This window comes from Sphaerodactylus townsendi, linkage group LG02 (assembly GCF_021028975.2).
Source record: "Sphaerodactylus townsendi isolate TG3544 linkage group LG02, MPM_Stown_v2.3, whole genome shotgun sequence".
NCBI classification, from domain to species: domain Eukaryota; kingdom Metazoa; phylum Chordata; class Lepidosauria; order Squamata; family Sphaerodactylidae; genus Sphaerodactylus; species Sphaerodactylus townsendi.
The window spans coordinates 9151675-9169017 of NC_059426.1; the positions used below are offsets into that span (position 1 = coordinate 9151675).

The 17343-nt window shown below is 48.4% G+C and overlaps 1 protein-coding gene across 1 annotated transcript in view; it reads right to left on the reverse strand.

Annotated features, from left to right (window-relative positions):
* Positions 1-15386, reverse strand: part of LOC125427012 (major facilitator superfamily domain-containing protein 6-like) — a 48218-nt gene extending 32832 nt beyond the window's left edge. The window contains exon 1 of the mRNA XM_048485965.1: positions 15356-15386. The gene's annotated coding sequence lies outside the window, so the exon portion shown is untranslated. The remainder of the gene's footprint in view (positions 1-15355) is intronic.
* Positions 15387-17343: the final 1957 nt, after the last annotated feature.

A 17343-nucleotide genomic window follows, 5' to 3' on the forward strand; every position in this document is an offset into this window, starting at 1 on the left:
GGGGGGTGGGGGGGGGGGGGGGTGGGGGGGGGGGGGGGTGGGGGGGGGGGGGGGGGGGGGGGGGGGGGGGGGGGGGGGGGGGGGGGTGGGGATCCACAGCTCAGGCGGCAGAGCTGGGAATCAAACCCGGTTCCTCCAGATTAGATACACGAGCTCTTAACCTCCTACGCCACTGCTCCTCCTCCTACGCCACTGAAGGAGAAGGTGGAGGGGTTGGGGGGAAGTTTTCCGTCCCCCCAGGCACTCGCCCCAGTGGTGGGATCCAAAAATTTTAGTAACAGGTTCCCATGGTTGTGGGATTCAAACAGTGGCGTAGCGCCAATGGGGCTGGGCGGGGCACAACGGGGGTGTGGCCGGGCATTCCGGGGGCGGGGCATTAATAATTTCTCTGTTACTGTAAAAAACTCTTGCTGTCAAAAAAAAGTTCCTAATTTCCAGCTGGTATCTTTCTGCCCATAATTTAAACTCATTATAGCAAGTCCTATCGTTTACTGCCAACAGAAACAACTACTTCTCCTCTAATTGACTGCCTGTCCAATACTTAATACTTTCAAATGCTTAATTTTGTTTCTAGAAATCAAAAGAAGGATACTTTCCTTAAACAAGGAACTTTACCATATTACTGAAACATATTTTTAAAACAGCCCAACAGGGAGAATTATCCCGTTTTCTACCTTCGCTAACCAGCCACATAGGAAACAACAGGACTTTATGATTTTGGACCTAATGGAATTTCTAACGGAAAAGCAGACCCAATTAGTAACCCCCTCTCGGCACACACAAATAATTAGTAACCCACTCTCGGGAACTGGTGAGAACCTGCTGGATCCCACCTCTGACTCGCCCTATGCACAGGGCACCTCCCTATCCCGTTATAGCTACGCCTCTGGATATGGCTCAAAATCTTCTGAGGGACTGCTGTTCCTCAAGATCTTCTGCACTACAATTTATTAACCTACTTGTTTCCCTAGAAGGCACTGCTGGCAAAAATAAATAAATAAATCAGATTTGTTACCACTGATGCCCTCTACAACAGCAATAGCTTTCCCTGGAAACCCTTTACAGAAATTATGTCTACAAGTGATCTTGCTCAGGGAGCGAGTCTAGGAATATTTTCCTGGGAGTAACGATCCATGAATAAAATAGCACTTGCTTCTCAGTAGACCTGTTTAGGATTTCTCCCCCAGGATTTTTATTGTAAGATTCACAGCGGTTACCACAAAGGGGGGAAAAACTTAATTCAGGCACTGGCAATAAATACAGACTGTATTAGAAACTGGCAGTAATAACGCAAAGGTCTCTTTTTGTCAGGGGGCACATTATGGCCGGGATCCCATGAGCACATGCACAACGCTTTTCTAGTATGAGACAGCGAATCCCGAATTGGTTTTTTGTGGGTTTTCCAGGCTGTGCGGCTATAGTCCGGCAGTTTTTGTTCCTAATGTTTCGCCCGCATCCACAGCTAGCATCATCAAAGGCACGTCAAGGCGATTACATGTCTCAGAAGACGCCAGCCATAGAGGAGGCTGAAATGCTAGGAGCAAAAACTACCAGACCATGGCCACATAGCCCAAAAACCCCACAACACCCAGTTGAAAGCCTTCGACAACACTTCCCCTGGATGCTGTTCCCGAAGATCCCCCAGCCTCCATGATTCAGGGACGCAAGCCAAGGGCATCCTGAAGAACTCCCCCAATTGTGACACATAATATGCCATATATCTAGGCCAATTGGCCATGCCAGCAAGGGCTGATGGGAATTGTAGTCCATGAACCTCTGAAGCACCAGAGTTGGACAACCCTGATCTCGGCTATTTCACAGTGTGGAGAAAGGCTGGTATGCAGCATCCTCCAAAGAAATATCTGGCAGATTCCTGGACTGCTCATTCTACAAGACAACGGGCTCCCCCGAAACCCTTTAAAGCGTTGGAGGCAGGAAACAAAACATTTCCTCCATGGAGTTCCGCATTGTTTTTTCTCCTCTGGTTCTGAAAACATTTCATTTCCAGCCTCAAAACGTTTTCAGGGAATCCCCTTTCCAAAACAATTGTTTAGTCTGAAATGTTTTCAAACTGGTTTTGCATACTGCGTGATCTATTTTCAACGTTCGCCACGCCTCTGTGCTGTCCCCGAATTTCCGCCTCGGTGCCATTTTATCACGTTGCTCAACTCACCCTTCACCTGCTTATTTTCCTTATTTCTGTTCGCGGTTTTGGTTTTTTTTTACTTTGGGGGGCTTAATCTTCAAAGCATGTGTAACCTCTATCTGTGGGTTCTGTGGGGCAGAACTTGGAATGAGTTTACAACAACAAATTTCAAAAACAAAATGGTTTACTTTCTTAACATAGAACATCAAACATCAACATTTAACGTCACACTTCAAGGTCCTGTTCAGGTTTCATTTCAAGTCCTTCTAGTTACGTCTTCTGATATTCCCAAGTCCAATTCTTTCTGCAAGCGGGTTGGCTCCTGAAGACTCCAAGGGCATAGTGAACAGGATTCAACATGATGAAGGTTTCCAGGAGAACTCTCACCCATTACAACCACAAAAAACCCTTAACAAGGTGTTGAGGGCTTATACAAATCAAGGTCCAAGTCTGGTAGCCTTGTCTCCTCCAAACTACATGAGCTCTGCAGCCTTCTGCTGCTTTGAGTCTCCACCCCTTTCTGGGTCAACCCATTTTGAGTATGGGGGTTACACATGCATTCTACGAGGGGTAGAGAATCGTAGCCCAAAGCTGTGAAGTACTGAAGCATCAATTCCACAATTAACTCAAAAAAAGGGGGAAGACTTGTAATGGCGGCCAAGAATGGTTTTGAGGGAGTGCGGACATACATTTGGCAGGGGGGATTGAAAACATTTTACAAACGTTTTAGTTGATTTGTGCAGAAAGGGGCCAATATGCGATAAAATATTGCGCACTGCCTGACAGGATGATACAGACGTCACAGCTCACCACGGGGAACTTGGATGTTTCTACAGGTTTATCAGTAAAGCCTCTCTGGTACGAGTTAGCATTCTGTGATACGGTATTTTGTAATGTTGTTCATTCAGTCTAAACCATTCCTTTTCAAATTACATTTGACTTCTTGGAGCCTCTGGATCCTGCCTTGTTTTTTTTTTTACAAGATCCTTTCTAATTTCATTTAAAGACGGTCTGTTACAATGGTAACATTCCTAAATGGGTCTTTTACTCAGTTAACCCCAGGAAATCGTATTAAGTTTTGCTACCGCTTTCCTGGTTTCAAAAATAAGAGTCCAAACAAACAGTGTAGTTTGCCAGATGCACTGAGATACAGCCTTGTGAACTTCTCTGAAAGAGACAATTTTTCAGATGTTTTGCCAACTGGACTCAAATCATGAGAAATGTTGTTCAACTGTTTTTTTTAAAAAAAACTTCTGAGGAACCCAGAAAAGGCTCGAATTTAGATGCCAGCTTTCTTTGCAACTAATTTTTCGTTCATCAAAACCCCCTTACTGTTCCAACCATGCCACAGAATGGGCTTGGAAATGTATTTATTTCATGTATACTCCACCTTTTTTCCCTAATGGGAAATCCAAAGTGGCTTCTGTTGCTCTCGCCACCTCCATTTTCTCTCCACAACAATCTTGTGAGGTAGGTTAGGCCAAGAGTGCGTTGGACTGGCCCAAGATCACCCAGCAAGCTTCCATGGCAGACTGGAGATTCACACCAGATGCTATTCCAGCATTTTATTTATTTATTTATTTATTTATTTATTTATTTATTTATTTATTTATACTTTAAATTTCTATCCCGCCCCGTCCCCGAAGGGCTCTGTTGCATTCACGACTACAACACACTTGCTCTCAGAATACCAGTTTGCTTGAAACGAATGCAACAGATTTTTGTCCAAATATTTTTAAGCTCGCAAGCTTAGCTGACAAAAGGTCCACCATTTCTTATGCTGTCATGAAATTCTGCTTTATAGCCTCAATGAAAAGGAGCACTCTGTTGAATAAGGGTCATGTTACAATAGCTTAGGAGCAGCAGTGGCGTAGGAGGTTAAGAGCTCGTGTATCTAATCTGGAGGAACCGGGTTTGATTCCCAGCTCTGCCGACTGAGCTGTGGAAGCTTATCTGGGGAATTCAGATTAGCCTGTGCACTCCCACACACGCCAGCTGGGTGACCTTGGGCTAGTCACAGCTTCTCGGAGCTCTCTCAGCCCCACCTACCTCACAGGGTGTTTGTTGTGAGGGGGGAAGGGCAAGGAGATTGTAAGCCCCTTTGAGTCTCCTGCAGGAGAGAAAGGGGGGATATAAATCCAAACTCTTCTTCTTCTTATGTATTTGATGGCATATAAGGTTATGTAACATACCAATTGTTTTTTTTTCCTTATGTTGAATGTTGGGATGATGTTATATGTCTATTCCTTTTTATTATCATGTACACCTGCATTTACATGGTTCTCTCTCTCTCTTTTAAAAAAACGGGGGTCAATTTAATTTATTTTTTTTAACGAGGGTTCTTAGGGGTAGGGAAGGCAAATACGACTATGAATAATTTATTTACAGTCAATGACCAGTATAAAAAACCATCTTAAAGTCATTCATCACCATCAATGCAGTACTTACATTAACTAAAACATAGACTAAAAGTTCATCACCCTTGCAAGAGGTGGGAAGACAAGTAAACAAGACGGCATTGAGCTCTGCTTGAATGGCTGTTCACTTGGAAGACCAGATGCACCACTGTGCGGAAGATCTGCATCAGGGGCATCCAACTCTGGCGCTTCAGATGTTCAGGAACTACAAGACACACCAGCATGGCAGGGGCTGATGGGAATTGTAGTCCATGAATATCTGGAACATCTTCAGATGCCAGCCACAGATGTAGGCCAAATGTCAGGAGAAAATGCTGCTGGAACACGGCCATACAGCCTGTAAACCCCACAACACCCCAGTGATTGGGGCCGTGAAAGCCTTCGACAATACACAAAATAAATGGTCTTTCAGACTGAATGTCAGACAACGTCATGTATTCATTTTGGACTTGTGCAAGGGGTTGGGGAATCTTCCACTTAACTCCCCTTTCACTAGAACACTACAACCTGTTGAGTATGCCAATTCTTCCCTCCCTCTTTGGTGTTCCTTCTTTTTTTTTAATGGACACCCCTGCTAGCCTTGATCGGAATGGCCCAGACGCAGGGATGTAGGTATAGATTTTTTATGGGGGGGGTTCGGGGGTGGGGCCACACCCCCACCCGCCCCTATGGCATGGCCACTCCTCCACAATCCCCGCCCCTGGCCTAACGTTTATAAAAGCAGCTCTCCGAGGTCGGGGATGGCAGACTCCCCTGCCCTGCCCTCCCCTGCCCCTCCCCTCTGGGCAGAGGCATAGAGGGAAAATGGAGCCTGGTGCAAAATCTGAGTTTTGCGCCCTCCCCCCGGGCAGCCACTGTGATGCTGGAATCCAGCCCCAAACAGCATCACTTTCAATGGTGTTTAAACTAGAGAGCCCAAATTCTCCTTTTAAATCCACCTTAAAGGGAGAATCTGGGGTCCCTAGTTAAACAACATTGAAAGTGATGCTGTTTTGGGTGGTATCAATAAGAGACTCTCCTGATAATATATCCCAGGTTTGGTGAAGTTTGGTTCAGGGGGTCCAAAGTTATGGACCCTCAAAAGTGTAGCCCCCATCTTCTATTAGCTCCCATTGGAAACAATGGAGGATGGGGGCACCCCCTTGAGAGTCCATAACTTTGGACCCCCTGAACCAAACCTCACCAAACCAATGTAGTATCATCAGGGGAGTCCCCCAAACAATCCCTGAAAGTTTGGTGCTGCTAGCCCAAACAATGCGCTCCCTGCAGGCCAAAAACTGAAAAAGCACTAAAATGTTTTAAAAACCCACAAACGGGTAGGCGGAGCTTCGGACATGAATGGGGGGAGGTTCAAACCCGAGAAAACCCCCCCCTTACCTACGTCCATGCCCAGACAAGCCTGATCTCATCAAATTTCAGAAGCTAAGTAGGGTCAGCCCGGATTGAGTACTGGGATGGGAGACCACCAAGGAAGTACAGAGTTGTTACACAGAGGCAGAGAAATGGCAAGCTACCTCTGCATATCTCTTGCCCTGAAAACCCTACAAGTGTCATCCTAACCACCACCATGATTGCCTGCTTCCCAGAGAGTCGCGAGCGCGCTTAATCAGGATCAGGTTTCTTTCGGGGGGGAGGGGGTCCTATTTAAAATTTGCTCATATTTTTGCACATCCGATTAAACACCCCAAGTAGGAAGGACCCTACCTGATCTGCGGCTTTGGCAGCTCCATTTCATTGCCTGACAGATCTCACTCAACACTTCTACATTAGGAAGAACAAGGTGAGAGTCGACGCAGAACCACGGGGAGGGGGGGAAGGAACGCCGTAGAAATCCTCCCCCTCCATCCTCTCTCCCCCCAAGCTCTTGGGACAGTTAATTTCCCCCTCCCCCTTGTTTCCCCTTTAACTGACTTCCAACTGTTTTTGAATTCCAGACTTCTCAAGTATAGTCCGTCCTCATTGGGAGCAGCAGTGGCGTAGGAGGTTAAGAGCTCGTGTATCTAATCTGGAGGAACCGGGTTTGATTCCCAGCTCTGCCGCTTGAGCTGTGGAGGTTTATCTGGGGAATTCAGATTAGCCTGCGCACTCCCACACACGCCAGCTGGGTGACCTTGGGCTAGTCACAGCTTCTCGGAGCTCTCTCAGCCCCACCCACCTCACAGGGTGTTTGTTGTGAGGGGGGAAGGGCAAGGAGATTGCAAGCCCCTTTGAGTCTCCTGCAGGAGAGAAAGGGGGGATATAAATCCAAACTCTTCTTCTTTTAGGGGTCTTTCTCTCTTTTTCTCTTGGTTAACTTAACAGTCATATTTTCCTGCATGCTTCGGGAGCTCCCCAAGAGGGTACACCCTAGTTTCCTGTGAATGTCCCAATTTTGCAGCATTTTGGGATTCAGCAATGCGATGATAAAGCCTTTCTTCATGTTCGGCAGGGCACAAAAGCCTGCAATAGTTTATACTTCTGACGTGGTGGGTGAAACAAGTACGGTTTTCCCGTGTCGTGATAATTTGCACTTATCATGAAATTAAAAACCTGGATTCTTTCAGACTAACGATGAACAAAGATACATCCCCAACAGAGCAGCTTCTTAAAGCCTGAAGCTGTAGGCGGGTCACCTCGGAGGGATTCCAAGTTTGTTATGAACTATATATTAATATTCGAGGTATGAGAATATTTGTATTTGATTGTTGAAAGGGGGGGGAGTTAAAGAAAAAGGGATGCCATGGCCTACATTGAAGGATGAATTACATCCGTAGGGACCTTCAGACAGCTAACATCCTTTTACAAGTTTTTGCCCCTGACCACTCCACCCCCCTCCAGCCCCATTTTTGATAACTGCTATTGCCAAACCACTCCTTTTCTTCCCCCAGCCCCGAAGACAAGTGTTTTTTTAAGCCACTAAAATATCGACATTTTAACTTATCATTGTAGCGATAGGTCAAGTAGGTTCTCTGCATTCTCAGTTTCCATTTAAAAAAAAATCTCTAGTCCTTCCGTTACACACACATAAGGGAAAAGGAATATCGCCGTATCATTTACAATAGTATCATTGCAACATTATATCTATATATCAATACTTTAGTGCAGTGGTGGCGAACCTATGGCACGGGTGCCAGAGGTGGCACTCAGAGCCCTCTCTGTGGGCACGCGCAAACAGAGTCCCCCCCCCCCCCCATCTAGGCTGGCCTGGGCTGCTGGGCTCGATTATTAGCATTAAACCTAAGACCTAGTTTGGGGGAAACAGTGTAGGTAACCCTGTAAAGCACTGTTATACCCCACTGATTTTCATGCAAAGAACTAAAGCGCGATCCTTTACCTGGGAGTAAGCTCAGTTGCTGGCAATGGGGCTTGCTTCTGAGTAAACCCTCCTAGGGTTGTGATTCACCCGTTGGAAGAGTTGCACGGTTGCTTCAAAGCAAAGCCACCGACTGCCACAAAGCTTACTCCCAAGTAACACACGCCTTGGAGCCAACCTTTTTTTCTAAACTAAAACCTCAGTGTTCAGGTCAAATTGCTGTGTTGGCACTTTGCGATAAATAAGTGGATTTGGAGTTGCAACTTGGGCTCTCGGTCTCGAAAAGGTTCGCCATCACTGCTTTAGCGCTCTTTAAAAAACCCAGCCATGACAGCGAAATCAATATATGAATGTGCAAAAAAACACAAGGAGAGAAACTTTGATGCCACAGATATTGGTAGAATCCTCCCTTGAAAATCCTGATTTTTTTAAAGGCACGTGCGGAAGAAAATAAACCGATTGCACAACTATGGAAACGCACAGAGAGGACAGAAGTGCGGAAGAACCATGTCCAATGATTGCAGATCGACTGGCCAGGAAAATCAGGAGTAAGCCTTGAAAACCCGCCACGTTCGGGAGATGCCAGCCCCCGCTAATGGCTCTCCTTGGCAAACGCATCTGACCACAAGTCCACCGGGCTGCTTCGACTCGCAACTTCACCGACCAAGGAAGTAAACAAATTGGAATGCATTGTTATCAACCCAATACTGTCATATGCTTAATAATGCATGAGTAATAAGAAGGCAGTAGGCACTGTTTGAAATTCATCCTCCTAATGCCGCCAACAGGAACCACATCACCGACATCTGCAGTTAAACTGAATTCTTTTCTTTCTTTCTTTTTTACACCACTAGGCAGACCAATTTCAGGGGAGATCTCAAGGGAACCGGAAGCGCAATTAGCTTGTTTATGCCGAAGCCTGAGTCCAGCAAGACTTGATTCCTAATGGGCACTTCACGGAACAGCCACGCTTCAGGGGACAAAAGCCCATAATCTGATCAGTTACAGAAATGTAGGCCCACGGCAGAATGATCGGAGCCCTCCAATACGGCTTTGGGATTTATCTCTTGCAAATAAAACGTTTACAAGACAGGTTTATGTGGCATTGCTTGTCACTGAGAAGATAAATAGGCGGTCTGAATTCCTGCAAGGCTGAGCTACCAAGCCACGCAACCCTCTTGAGAAACTGAGCCACATTTTAGTTTGGGAACGGAAAAAGTACCGAGGAGGGCAACCAAGATGCCTAAGGGGGTAGAGCACTTCTTCCTATCAAAGCCCTCCGGAGGTGGGGGGTATAACTAACTAACTGATTGACTGACTGACTAGAAGCCCATTCTTCCTCAAAGAGACAGGCATGATTCTAACAAACAAACTAACTAATTAGTTAGCTAGAATCACGCCCGTCTCTCTGAGGAAGAATGGGCTTCGTTACATGCTTCACCAGGATACTTGAACTGGTTGTTGTGGGTTTTCCAGGCTGTGTGGTCGTGATACACTTCTGACAATGCCAGCCACAGATGCAGGCGAAACATTAAGAACAAGATCTACCAGACCACGGCCACACAACCCAAGAAACCCACCGCAACCAGTTGAAGCTGGCCGTGAAAGCCTTTGAGGATACTAGAACTTTATTACACGCTTCACCAAGATACCTAAAACAGGAGTGTCCCACAAATCCTCACCTAGCCCTGCAACAGACCACCTGCATTATCAGAAAGACCTCTGTGGGCAACATGTAGTTTCTCTCAGACAATATGAGACCGGATGTACAAACAGTACAGCTTCAGTTGGTTCAGCATCAGCCCATTCCAATCACACACACCAGCGTGTATCCTCAGGGGCGGAAATAATCTCTACCAGGCAGACGTACTTTGGTCACACAATGAGACAACAAGAGTCACTGGGAAAGATAAGAACGCTACCAAAGGCTGAAGGCAGCAGTGAAAGAGAAGAAGAGAAGAAAAAAAGCTTGGATTTATACTCCACCTTTCTCTCCTGTAAGGAGACTCGAGGCGGCTGACAAGCTCCTTTCCCTTCCTCTCCCCACAACAGACACCTTGTGAGGCAGGTGGGGCTGAGAGAGTTCCGAAGAACCGTGACTAGCCCAAGGCCACCCGGCAGGAACGTAGGAGTGGGGAAACGAATCTGGTTCACCAGATAAGCCTCTGCCACTCAGGTGGAGGAGTGGGGATTCAAACCCGAGCCTCCAGATTACAGTCCACCTGCTCTTAACCACTACACCACACTGAAAGACCCAACAGTAGACTGACTTTAAGGGAAGCCGTAACTCTCAGTTTGTAGGACCCGAGCAAGGCTCAAAAAAGATGTTTTCAAGGACATTCATTCGTAGGGTCATCACAGGTCAGAAGCAACTTGACGGTCCTTAACACACATACACCGAACTTTTCTCCCAGTCCCCTAAACCAGTGGAACATACGGCCCTCCGTCCTACCTGGATAATCTATACATGTTAGGGGTCACTTGGGATTTTAAGGCAGCCCCTGCCTCCCACTTACAACTGTTTCTGGCAGTCAACAGAGTCTGTTCATACTGCTTACTCTGGTCCCAGAGTCTTCCCTATGAATGCGTGCCATAACCCCCTATATCAGTGGTGGCGAACCTATGGCACGGGTGCCAGAGGTGGCACTCAGAGCCCTTTCTGTGGGCATGCGTGCACAGAGTTCGTCATGTGATAATAGTGTAATTATTTCAGGGAGATTATTAGCATTAAACCTAAGACCTAGTTTATTAATTTTATTTATTTATTATATTTTTAGACCGCCCTCCCCAGAAGGCTCAGGGAAGGAGTGTGGTTTTGGGGAAGCAGTGTGGGTAACCCTGTTAAGCGCTGTTAAACCCCACTGATTTTCATGGGAAGAACGAAAGCATGATCCTTTACCTGGGAGTAAGCTCGGTTGCTGGCAGTGGGGTTTGCTTCTGAGTAAACCCTCCTAGGGTCGTGATTCACCTGTTCGAAGCGTTGCACAGTTGCTTCAAAGCAAAGTCACCAACTACCACGAAGCTTACTCCCGAGTAACGCGTGCCTTGAAGCCAACTATTTTTTTCTATACTAAAACCTCAGTATTCAGGTTAAACTGCCATGTTGGCACTTTGCAATAAATAAATGGGTTTTGGGTTGCAGTTTGGGCACTCGGTCTTGAAAAGGTTCGCCACCACTGCCCTATATCATATCCGCATGACATAAACGCTCCCCAGAAATATGCTGTTTATGGCCTAATTGTTTTACTCATGGCTCGAAGGGCTTTCAACAATGATCCAGCACAGATTAAGAACCAGCGTCCTAAATTCGAAGCGTCTGGGCCTACCGATTCTTTGGCACCTGTGAAGTGGTTGCGAGAACACACCGTTTTAAGAATAAGTTGGGATTACAGTTTTAGAGGGTAGCGGTCTACAGTCACGGAACCGGATTCAAGTCCGGCAGCACCTTAGAGACAAGTGAGATTTTTAAGGCACGAGTTTTCGACAGTCAAATCCAAAGGGAGAGTTGACTCTTGAAAGCGTATACCTTGAAAATGTTATTGGCCAGATCTAGCTGTAACTATACTCTCTCTCTCTGACTTGGTTTTTAACTTGATGGTACCCTGTTTCCCTGAATATAAGACATCCTCGGAAAATAAGACATAGTAGAGGTTTTGCTAAAGTAAGGCATCCCCCCAAAGTAAGACGTAGCAAAGTTTTTGTTTGGAAGCATGTTCGACGAACAGAACACAGAAAAATAAGACATCCCCTGAAAATAAGACATAGCGCATCTTTGGGAGCAAAAATTAATATAAGACACTGTCTTATTTTCGGGGAAACACGGTATGTACTTGGCGGCCTTTCGTGACCCTCTGTGGTTATTACAAGTCCCTGGAATGTGCATCACATCCTACCAACATTTTTTGAACGCAGACAGGGGGAGAAAAAGCTACAGGTATGTTTGTTTTGGGAGCTTGCTGGCATTTGGAAACAACAAAGGTCTGGCACGGCAAAAGGAGACAGATGCTACTTTAAGAAGTAAACAGGAGCCTGGTTATCTTCAAGCGGAACGAGCTTTTTATTTTCCCATAACTCACACGGCCCGTTTGGTCAGATGCAACAAGATTCAGCTTTAAGTGTCTCCTTACCAAGAGAGTTCTGGTCTTCAAAAGCACACATTGGAATAAAATCTTGTTTACCTTTAAGGTACTATCAGATACCTTATTTTTTGCTACCAATATAAACATGTCTGCCGAGTTGACACGCATCTGACAAAGTGAGTTTGGACACGCAACAGCTGATGTCAGACTCCATTTCTGTTAGTGTCAGGACTGAGCCTGTCAAGTGACGGATGGGTTCGAATGGGAACCGTTTGGCTTGGTGGGAGGGGGCAACGGGATATAGGTGATGGGTTTGCGCGGGAACGCTCTGAAATAAAGGCTTTAGAACAAATCTACAGTTTCCGTGATTTCCAGATCCGAGGCTTGACAGTCTCCAAAGTGCTCCCATAACTCCTAAAATTTGGTTTCAGGATATAATAAATGGGAAGATGTTTAGATTGTTTCAAATAAAGCCAGTTTAGACTAAAATTGTTGGTGTATAGTATGTTGGTGTATAGTATGTTGTGAGCCGCCTCGAGCCCTTCGGGGATGAGGCGGCCTATAAATCCAACCAATAAATAAATAAATAAAATTAAAAAAACCAAACACACCAAGGCTATATAAACACTATCCTTATGAGGCTAAAGAAACGCTCTGAAATAAAGAAACTGGGAACAAATCCTACGTTTTCCAGTGATTTCCAGATCCGAGGTTTGACGGTCTCCAAAGTGCTCCCATAACTCCTAAAATTTGGTTTCAGGATATAATAAATGGGAAGATGTTTAGATTGTTTCAAATAAAGCCAGTTTAGACTAAAATTGTTGGTGTATAGTATGTTGTGAGCCGCCTCGAGCCCTTCGGGGGGATGAAATTTCCTCAAATCCAACCAATAAATAAATAAATAAAATTAAAAAAACCAAACACACCAAGGCTATATAAACACTATCCTTATGAGGCTAAAGAAACGCTCTGAAATAAAGGCTTCAGAACAAATCTACAGTTTCCGTGATTTCCAGATCCGAGGTTTGACGGTCTCCAAAGTGCTCCCATAACTCCTAAAATTTGGTTTCAGGATATAATAAATGGGAAGATGTTTAGATTGTTTCAAATAAAGCCAGTTTAGACTAAAATTGTTGGTGTATAGTATGTTGTGAGCATATAGGCCTTCGGGATGAAGCCTATATTAACTCAATAAATAAATAAATAAAATTAAAAAAACCAGCCGCACCAAGGCTATATAAACACTATCCTTATGAGGCTAAAGAAACGCTCTGAAATAAAGGCTTCAGAACAAATCTACAGTTTCCGTGATTTCCAGATCCGAGGTTTGACAGTCTCCAAAGTGCTCCCATAACTCCTAAAATTTGGTTTCAGGATATAATAAATGGGAAGATGTTTAGATTGTTTCAAATAAAGCCAGTTTAGACTAAAATTGTTGGTGTATAGTATGTTGGTGTATAGTATGTTGTGAGCCGCCTTGAGCCCTTCGGGGATGAGGCGGCCTATAAATCCAACCAATAAATAAATAAATAAAATTTAAAAAACCAAACGCACCAAGGCTATATAAACACTATCCTTATGAGGCTAAAGAAAAACCAAAGCCTGCATACTCTTACGTGCCGTTTCAGGCCAAAACAATGAACATTCTGGGGGTGACAAAGAGCTCCATTGTGCCGGCCTACAGCAGACCCATAGTGAAGGGGAACTGAGCACGGGGCACGCACAGGAGCGCCCCTGCACTACCCCCGCACCGGTGCATGCCCGGTTCAAGATGCCCCCTTGTCCCCTGGGCGCTACGCCACTTGCCTACGGTTGCCAGCTCTGGGTTGGGAATTTCCTTGAGACTCAAGGGGCGGAGCCAGAAGGGGGTGGGGCTTGGAGAAGGCAGGGACCTCTTCAAAATATAATGCCATACAGTGGCGTAGGAGGTTAAGAGCTCGTGTATCTAATCTGGAGGAACCGGGTTTGATTCTCCGCTCTGCCACCTGAGCTGTGGAAGCTTATCTGGGGAATTCAGATTAGCCTGTACACTCCCACACATGCCAGCTGGGTGACCTTGGGCTAGTCACAGCTTCTCGGAGCTCTCTCAGCCCCACCTACCTCACAGGGTGTATGTCGTGAGGGGGGAAGGGCAAGGAGATTGTCAGCCCCTTTGAGTCTCCTGCAGGAGAGAAAGGGGGGATATAAATCCAAACTCCTCCTCCTCCTCCTCCTCCTCCTCTTCTTCTTCTTCTTCTTCTTCTTCTTCTTCTTCTTCTTCTTCTTCTTCTTCTTCTACCCTCCAAATAATCCATTCTGTAGGAGTCTGATCACAGTGACCTGGAGATCAGCTGTAAATTCAGGAGCTCTCCAGTCACCACTCTGCCCCTTCCCCTCAAGGTTGGGTGGGCCACGACCAGACCACAGGTGCCCCTCCCACTCCTGCCCAGAGTGGGTGGTCCAGGACCGGAAGAGGGGCCCCTCCCCTCCCACCTGTATCGATCTGCATCTGAATATCCAAAAATGATTGGAATAGGATGCAATTCCTCCAAAGTCAAACCCAAATGTGACACAGGGGGGTGGTACCCAAAAGTCAAATTACCAACTCAGTCTTACTATGGGCAGTAACAACAACACAAGCCTCTATTGGCATATAAAACAGGACAAAATTTTAAAACAAAACAAGTACTATGGGCAGTAGCATCGCTATTTACTCAAATCTTACTAGGGGTGCCTTAAAAAAGAATGATTCGCACCTTGTTAGCCCAACAGCCACAGCCCAAGGTTTACATCTAGTCGGGTGATGGTGAACTGCAGATGGCGCAATATTCAGGGATGCTGATCTCTGTGGCCTGGAGATCCAGCGGGAAATCCGGGAGATCTCCAGCCGCCAGCTGGATGTTGGCATCTCCAAGCCAGTCCGGGCGAAGGGAAGGGGGAGAAGAGTTCGGCTTCGTCCCCCGACTTCCTCCCCCGCAAGGAGCCGCGCAAACCCCTTCGCCCCCCGCCACTCCCCGGCGGCGCGTCGCCGTCCCTTTCCGCCCGGCGGCGCCCGGCGCGTCGCCAAAACAAATCGCCCACCGCGGACCGGGGAGGGCGCGCTCCCTGCCTTTCCCGGGAGTAAGCCCCGTCCACTAGCCCGGGGCCTGCTCCCGAGTAGACCTCCGCCACTTTTCCTCCTTGGCGGCGATCCAGGCAGCGGCCACAGGAGCCCTGCGTCGGGCCGGCCGAGGGAGCCGCCCACGAGCCGAGCGGCGCCGGCCAAGATCCGAGGCCACGTTTTGCACCGGGAGCAGGGACGCTCCGCCAGCCCGACCCGATCCGCAGCCCGGCCAGGCCGCCTCCCGCCGCCCGGGCTCCCCTTCCCCGCCGAGCCCCTCCCCGGACCGGCGCCGGGAGTCCGCCGGCCTTTTGTTCCTCCGGTTGGGGAGCGCGGACTCACCTCGGGGGACGCGGCGCTCCGGGCACGGCGGGGCGGCGCGCAACATCGCCAGGAGCGCACGGAGCAGGGCGCACCGCCGGGAGGGAGAGGGGGGGGGGCGCCGCGGAAAGGGACCTCCCCGGCTCCAGAGGCAGGAAGGCAGGATGGCAGAAGGTGCAGCCGCCAGGTGCAGCCCGGCGCTCCGCCTCCCCGCCTCGCCCCGCCTCGCCCGGCCTCGCCTCCCTCTCGCCTTCCCCAGCGGGGCAGCGACTCCTGCTGGGCCCCTCCGCCACTGCCTCCGGCTGAGCTCCCCCACCTGTGGCTGCCCTCCGAGCCTCGGGCCATGTGCAGAGAGCCGGGTTGAGACCTCGAGAGGCCCGAAGCGCTGCAAAGATGACGGGATCCCCCCCCCCCTCCGTGTGCCCTCGAAGTCTCAGGCCATGTGCAGAGAGCCGGGATAAAACCTTGAGATGCCCTAAGTCAGTGGTGGTGAACCTTTGGCACTCCAGATGTTATGGACTACAATTCCCATCAGCCCCTGCCAGCATGGCCAATTGGCCATGCTGGCAGGGGCTGAGTAGTCAACTCTGGAGACAAGTCCTCCTATGGCCCTAAGTGCTGCAAAGATGAGGGGATCCTCCCATGTGTGCCCTGGAAGCCTCAGGCCATGTGCAGAGAGCCGGGTTGAGACCTTGAGAGGCCCTAAGCGCTGCAAAGATGACGGGATCCCCCCCCCCGTGTGCCCTCGAAGTCTCAGGCCATGTGCAGAGAGCCGGGATAAAACCTTGAGATGCCCTAAGTCAGTGGTGGTGAACCTTTGGCACTCCAGATGTTATGGACTATGGGAATTGTAGTCCATAACATCTGGAGTGCCAAAGGTTCGCCACCATGGCCCTAAGTGCTGCAAAGATGAGGGGATCCTCCCATGTGTGCCCTGGAAGCCTCAGGCCATGTGCAGAGAGCCGGGTTAAGACCTTGAGAGGCCCTAAGTCAGTGATGGCGAACCTTTTCGAGACTGAGTGCCCAAATTGCAACCCAAAACCCACTTATTTAGTGCCAACACAGCAATTTAACCTGAACACTGAGGTTTTAGTTTAAAAAAACCGGTTGGCTCCGAGGCATGCGTTACTCCGGAGTAAGCTTAGTGAAGCAACCATGCAACGCTTCAAATGGGTGAATCACAATCCTAGGAGGGTTTACTCAGAAGCAAGCCCCATTGCCAGCAACCGAGCTTACTCCCAGGTAAAGGATCATGCCCAGGCCAGCCTAGATGTGTGTGTGTAGGGGGGTGATTTTCCACCCCCCTCCCGCATGATGAACTCTGTGCATGAGTGCCCACAGAGAGGGCTCAGTGCCATCTCTGGCACCCGTGCCATAGGTTCACCACCACTGCCCTAAGTGCTGCAAAGATGAGGGGATCCCCCCCACGTGTGCCCTTGAAGCCTCAGGCCATGTGCAGAGAGCCGGGTTAAAACCTTGAGAGGCCCTAAGTGCTGCAAAGATGAGGGGATCCCCCCATGTGTGCCCTGGAAGCCTCAGGCCATGTGCAGAAAGCCAGCTGGAAAGGGGGATGGAGCCAGATTTATTTATTTATTTAGGACTTCTAGCCCACTCATTCCCAGAAAGGGCTCAGGGTGGCGTATAAAACTATATATATATATATTCCTTATCTGGGAGATAGTGAAAAATTCCCCATTGACTCTGTTAGCCGTATCCTGCTATAATGCCCTTTTTAAATATACCATTAGGACAAATATGTTGTCCCCCTTACAGCTATTGAATAATACTTTTTGTGCCATCACTGAATTACTTGCCAGATTTCTATGTTACATTATCATGGGGGGGGGGGGGGGTGGGGGGGGGGGGGGGTGGGGGGGGGGGGGGGTGGGGGGGGGGGGGGGTGGGGGGGGGGGGGGGTGGGGGGGGGGGGGGGTGGGGGGGGGGGGGGGTGGGGGGGGGGGGGGGTGGGGGGGGGGGGGGGTGGGGGGGGGGGGGGGTGGGGGGGGGGG